Source organism: Cupressus sempervirens, chromosome 9 (genome assembly GCF_028749045.1).
Source record: "Cupressus sempervirens isolate cs-2001-9-10 chromosome 9, ASM2874904v1, whole genome shotgun sequence".
In the NCBI taxonomy this organism is placed as follows: Eukaryota; Viridiplantae; Streptophyta; class Pinopsida; order Cupressales; family Cupressaceae; genus Cupressus; species Cupressus sempervirens.
The window spans coordinates 108,126,619-108,132,618 of record NC_143126.1 but is presented as its reverse complement, the minus strand read 5'-3'; the positions used below and the strand labels follow the sequence as shown (position 1 = coordinate 108,132,618).

The 6,000-nt window shown below is 34.2% G+C and overlaps 1 pseudogene; it reads right to left on the bottom strand.

The window, feature by feature from the left end:
* Positions 1–244: 244 nt before the first annotated feature.
* The window catches only part of LOC149537790 (monooxygenase 2-like), a 71,014-nt pseudogene continuing 65,258 nt past the window's right edge, over positions 245–6,000 (bottom strand).

Here is a 6,000-nt window from a genome sequence, read left to right as displayed (position 1 = left end):
ACAACAAACTACTTAATGATTGACAACACACACAAGCTTGACAGCTATTTGAAACTTCTGGACACCTAACTCAAACACATCTACAATAATAACTTGATTTAAACTAGAACCTTTTGACTCACACGTAAACTAAACTTGTGTTGCCAGCAACTCAACAAGGTTTGCTACATGTGCAACAATTAATATTGACTATTATTGGAACATTGACTCCAACAAAAGCTCGTCTCGTCAAGGATTCCATTGTCTATGAGTGAAAACAGAAGAAGAAATATCTCATAGAGAACAAAGGGAAGAAAATCCAATCATGAACAAAACATGCTAGGCTATAGGATCCATCCTGTACTAGTCCTATAAAAAATGCAGTACATGCAATACCAGATATTCTCCATTTCCTCTCCTGTAGGTACTTGTTAAAACAGGACTCTATCTTTTCCCTTTTGGCTTCTCCCCATTCTGTCATGTTTACAGATTTGATAGCTTGTTCTAAGCATCTGCTGAGATGGACAGCGTCCTCTAGAGCCATACATGCTCCCTGGCCAAGATCAGGTGTCATTGGGTGCAATGCATCTCCAACAAGGGTTACATTTCCTTTCCCCTTTTCCATCCCCCTTCCCCACTCCCATGGCCACACCCACCTCAGCTTTAGATCTGCTAAATTAATGGTCTCTGCTGGGCTCAACTTTATCAGCTCTGCTATGGGCTCAGGGAAATCCTTAACCATCTCCAGAGTTGAATTCCAAACCCTCTCAGCATCCCTGTAGATCTCTTCATCTGAAAGATCAAATTGAAGGTCATATTGCAAACTTTTCATGATTAATAGGAAAAAAAGTGAAAATAGTTTCTGACTGAAGTATTTAAACTTGTTTTTGGTACAGATTCAATTTAATGTAATGGTCATTTGGCAATGAGATCTGAACTATTCATGCTCAAATAGGGACCAAGCATGAAATAATTGTCTGATTGAAGGATTTTGTTCTAGCTTCCCAAGCTAGTCACGAAACAATTGGAATAGAGTATGAAAGATTCGAGCTAATTGGGAAACAATTGGAACATGGTATGAAACAATTTGGTCTCTGAGTCTTTTTTACGTTCTGGGTGGATGTAAAATTAATTTTTCTGATTATAATAGCTCAGTAGTAGAATTATTCATCTCTCAAAGTATGCCGGAAATAAAACTTCGCCAATAAAATTCAAACCCTAATAAAACCCAGCAGTACCTTGTGGATGGTATCTCCTGGTTACAAACCAATAAACCTTTTTGTCGTTACAAGGAAGAAATCCTGTCCTGGTTCCTTCACCCCAATACTGCACCATGAGCTTCTCGAAATGGTGGCCTCCTGTAGATGTGAACATGCCCCTAATGGAAACACGTCCGGATGATTTGGCTGGTTGGAAACCTATATATCTTCAGACCACTGAGTAAACTCCATCGCATCCTATCACAATCTGTAACCCATACTTCGATATAAGGCCTCTGAAAAATCTGAGTGTAAAAAGTTTATTTTCTTGTGATTGAGATAATAGTTCCTACCTTTGCTGTGAGGGATGTTCCATCTGCAAGCTCTATTGTGGTGAAAGGAGAGAGTGTGTCTCTATGTAGGAAAACTACTTTGGAGTTGAATCTGATGCTCTCTAAAGGCAATTCCTTGGCCAGCGCTGCCAAAAGTGCCATTCTTTCTATGCAACGAGTTTCCAGTTCCGTACTTAAATCCCTGAATACATAAGAGCTGTTTGATTTTTTGACAAGAAATTCCATCTTCAGAACCAAATGCTGGTTTCGGATTAGGGAGATTGTTTTTGTTCATTTTCAAACTGTAGTCATAAGGAGGGAATCATCTAATGTTTTTAATGGTTGCTACTGAGAAAATTTAAGAACATATTTGTGGATATGCCAGTTTATTAAGAGTTGAACGCTCCATAAACTATTTAGAAATGTGAAACGTGACTAAACAAAATCTTTCTATTGGACTACAGATACTTAGCTGTCTGATGAGTCTGACACTGAAATAAATTCAATTTTTTTTTTTAAAACATTGGATACAATTAGGTAGAAATATGGTTTCTATTGGACTACATAGCTGCAAAAATTCCATAGCTACTTCTATGTGTGGATTCGTGGAACTCAATAAGACCAGTCTTAAATTCTATATCAAAAAATTGGAAGATTCGAATTTTACAAGAAAATATTCCTTTTTCTCTTGCCAAAATATGAACGTAGTAAAGAGATAGAGACATATTGAGCACAACTTTGTGGCTGTTTAAGCTCTTTGTCATCCTTAGAGTACCCTGCAAATATTTTCTCCAAACTAAAGTCAAATTAAATGAATTTTCCCATATCTACACTGGGGATTATCAATTACAACTCTTTCAGTTAGCAATTGCATTAAAAAACAACAGAATGATCAGATTCGCTCGTTTCAAGTAATCATCATTTTGCTTACCTTTTGCCGCCACTTTTCAGGGGAATAGTCTTGCAAACACCAGTAGAAACTGAAAAACCTCGAAGCCTGCACATCTACTTCTTGAAAATGAATTTCTGCATTACTCCTAAATTAAGCTAAATTTAATGAAAGAGAAGATGCACTCAGTTAAGCTAAATTACGCATCAAGTTGAGAGTAAACTTGGCGAAGGGAATCTGATACACCAAGAGCATCAAGTGCTATCCATGCATTCGGCCACATGATGAAGGCAGCGCCGGCAGTTCGAAGGCAATCGGTGCGCTCCAGCACCCGGCTCTTCACTCCCACCCTGAAATGGTATTGTGAGAAATTCAGAATAATTGAAAAATCGAATCCTTTAATTCAGTGCAGAATATGAAAATTCGTTGCAATCCTCGCGGGTATAACTTGCCTATGAAGAGCAAGCGCAGTGGCTAGGCCTGCAACGCCCCCCCCCACAATCACAATATCTTCGCATTTGTCCATCGTAGGTATTATGGAAGATTCTCTTAACGCATGCAAGTCATAAATATTCTCTTAATGCATGCAATTCATTCATATATATATATGCATTAAGGGTTCGACCATTAACATTTACATCTAGAATACGAGAACTTGATTCAAACTAGAACTTGATTCGTTGAAATTAAAACTTAATTCAAAATATAACAGCAGATTTAAAATAGAGGAACTTCCATTCAAACTAGAACTTGATTCAAAATATAACAACAGTTAAAATAGAGGAAGTTAAAGAAGAAACTTCCAGGGTTCGACCATTATCAGGACAAATATTACACAAAACAAATATCTGCGAAACTCTTCGGAATTGTGAAATGCTCCAGTTCAAAGAATCGACGTAGTGTTTTGGATTTCAATCGCAAGTTCAAAGAACGTAAATGTCATCCAAAGAAATATTGAACGTGAATGTCATTCAAAGAAGTATTGAACGTGAATGTAAAGACATTTGATCATTTGTGACTCAAAACTAAGTTAAATAATTCGCACGTGCAATATTCTAGTCTATATCGATTACCGATTCATTTTTAAACTTTGTATCACAATACGAAAGTAATAATAATAATATCATCCTTTGAAATGTGTATTAATATGCATGTTAGTGTCTCAAAACAATAATATGTTTTAAATAACAGATTAGTGTGGCAACACAAAAGTTCTATTAGAATAGGCAAAAAAATTATACAATGAGAAATCAAATTAACGAAGTGCTGAGATAATGGTTATTGCATACATTGTATAATATTGTTATATTTTATCATTTTATTTTAATATGTAATGTTGCACCTAGGAGAACCTAGATGGATGTGCAACATGTAAAGATTCTCATCGGATATACTCGATGAGTTCTTTTATAACATTGTAATTAAAATTTCAATATTAAATGTGGGGTTTGTTGGCTCTTGATTTAACATATTTAAAATTAACCAAGAAACCAGACCAATACATCTAAGGCTAGCAAATTCCTATGATAGATACACTTGACTGCTAATCTTGGGCCAACTATAAGGCTTAACTCCTTCACTTTAGGCTCTGTGAAACCTAGGCGGGTTAACTTTGAGGTTCTAATATATAGTACCAGTGCTAAAACATAAAATCTAAATCTATTAACAACAAATAAAACTCTTATATCTTCTGATACTTATGCAACAACATAAGAATGAAATAGCTACAAATCATAACCTATGAACCCATAAGCTAAGCGAGGGTCAATTCCTTTAAGCCCTCTACAAAACATAAAAAATTGAAATGATTTGATTAAAAAGATTTATGCAAATGACCTTCATCTTAGCCTGCATCTGATTTAGTGATCAGTGCCTTATCCATTGCAACATAGAGTTGGGTAAAAGTACAAAGCTATGTCACCTTTTGGGCTGACTAATCAGGGTGACAAAATTTGAGTATTTCTATCTAAAAATCAATTTTGTTCAAAGATATGATCTAAATAAATTCATTGTAGCTAAGTTATATATGGTATCACACTTTTCCAATTGGAAATGTCTATTAAATTAATGTTTTATACTAGTTTGTATCCAATTACTAAAAAAAAAAAATTATTTCAGAAAATTGACATTTCAATCACTCTTACAAATTTTTATGATATATTTTTATAACTTATGAACACCATTTTATAGAGCCCAAAGTGAAGAATATTCTCATACATAGTTTATAGTGTTTTAATTAGATATAGTATATTATAGTCAAAATTCTACAAGCATATATTTTAACACTTGCAAAGATGTCAATTTCGATAAAGATAAAAATAGTAAATCATATCATAAAAATTTCAAACTTATATGACATTCTAGAGGAGAGAGTTTTCTTCTAGAATATAAAAATTTTATTCTACTTATAATAGATTTGTTTTCAAAAATGTGTTGGGAGATAGAAACTATCAATTTATCAATTTCTACACATTTCATTCGTTTACTTCATTTTAAAATTCTAAATAATAATACTAGTTTTATATCGTTGAAGGTGAACAATTGTACTCTTATTAGCCTTTTCCTTCACAAAAGGGTGACACTAGTTTATGCTTCGACCTAGTCATTGCCAATAGGATGACCTAACTTGATTGCCTTACAATTAAGTTTATCAACTGAAATCCCCAAACTCCATTCTTACTATCACCCCCTCTATACACCCAGAAAACCTATCAAATCATTGAAGCACTTACTTAACTCCTTAAATTAAAAGCAACAACAAATCTGATACATAACTCATCCAAGCTATCTTGAATTAAATTAACCTTATTCATTCAATCACAAAGTTAATAGCATATCAAGAATTAGGACAGAGATTAAGAGAACATGGATGATTCATTGTAAATCTCCTTTTGTATTCATCCTTGGAAAGACTGAATACATTAACTAGTAACATTGAATGAAACTTGGGATATATTACTTGATCTTTCATCAATGTTATTTATCTCCGAGAAACATTACATGAAATGAAACTAGAAACTTACACAAGAGTGGATGTGTGGCCTTCACAGGTAGAGCTCTGCTCAATTACATAGGAAGTAAAACCAACAACAACCTAGTCTCACAGTAAAACCTGGAACCCTATTGGTTTCACAGAGAAAACTACCAACAACAACAATGAATGAGAGAAAGAAAGACATAGAAAGAAAAAATTCCCAGATCTGCTCTATAACCGCCATGTGTCCACTTGAAAAATGTCCTCAAGAAGTTAGAAACATCTCTCTAATCTCCCCCCACAACTAGTGAATCAAATCCTCACCCATTTTGCCTCCCAAAAGCATAAAATATCTCAGATATTTGATGGAAAACATAACTCATTTTGATTGAAATAACAATATCTGAAAAGTTTCATAAAAAAAAATGCAAATTGTGAAATACTACAGGCAAAATACATCATTAGGTATCAAATTTTGAACATACTGAGCCAACCAAGCATATCAAGTGTATCATAACTGAAATTTGTAACTGCACTAATGAAATCATTGTCTGCAACTAAACATCCCACTGAAAATGAAAAACCTCTTGTAATAGCTATCCCTTAATACCTGTGTAAAAACTAGCT